The 944-nt window shown below is 40.1% G+C and overlaps 1 long non-coding RNA gene across 1 annotated transcript in view; it reads right to left on the minus strand.

The window, feature by feature from the left end:
* LOC116696025 (uncharacterized) overlaps positions 1–944 on the minus strand; it is a 25182-nt gene that overhangs the window by 12194 nt on the left and 12044 nt on the right. The window lies entirely within an intron of this gene.

The following is a 944-nucleotide window of genomic DNA, read 5'->3' on the forward strand; positions in this document are numbered from 1 at the left end:
CATCTCTCCAGCCACCAAGCCACACTCCATACTTTTTGGTCGATACAGGGACTTGAACCAGTGACCCGCCGGTTCCCAACCCAACTCTCTACGGACTGAGCTACTGCCACCCCAAAAATAGGCTGAAGCGAATAGGCTCAAAAAATGTGAAGCCTTAGAATTTAAAAACATCTTACACTAATTAGAAACTGCTGTGGGTTTAATCAGTGGACCATGGGTAACCAGAAACAGCTGAGGGTTTGAAGTCGGCATGGGTCGGGAGTCAAACTGCATCTACTGTATATATTATGTTTAATAAGTGCAATTATCAACAGTTAAAATAAGTCCTTTTAGGGCAAAATTGGTAATAACCCACAAAGAATAACCAAAGGATAACTCAAATAAGACATCAAAAATCCCAAACTATAAGTTTATCACTGAAATCCTTTCACTGTGAGCATCATAGGACTCTGCTAGAGATAGAGTTCTAGTCCAAATATCTATTGTAATATATATTTGTATTATATATCTTCACGTGACCTGGGATTTCTCTCCTGTTGGGCATTTCTGGAACAATATTGAATCCAAAATATCTGCCCTGGTTTATGATGCTGTACCTGTTACTGTCAATGTTCTAATTCGGAATGATCTGTCAGCTCTCCAGCCGTCAAAAACTCAAAAACGGGCTGTTTTTGCTCAACTTACAGAGGCCAAAAGAAGGACTGCAACCCGTTCTCACTTCTGTGTCTGTGTGTGTGTGTGTTTGGTCCCTTTTGTCTTATGCCAGTCTCCCTGTCTGTACCTCTTATTTGTGTGTGTGTCTGTATCAGTTTGTCTTGTTTGGGAGCTGCAGACATCTTGCTGTTGTGTTGCTGTTGTGTCTCCCTCCTTCCCATATTTCCTCTCTTTGTTTTAGAGTGAAACAATGGTGTGTGTAGTGTATATATATATATATATATATATAT

This window comes from Etheostoma spectabile, chromosome 9 (assembly GCF_008692095.1).
Source record: "Etheostoma spectabile isolate EspeVRDwgs_2016 chromosome 9, UIUC_Espe_1.0, whole genome shotgun sequence".
In the NCBI taxonomy this organism is placed as follows: domain Eukaryota; kingdom Metazoa; phylum Chordata; class Actinopteri; order Perciformes; family Percidae; genus Etheostoma; species Etheostoma spectabile.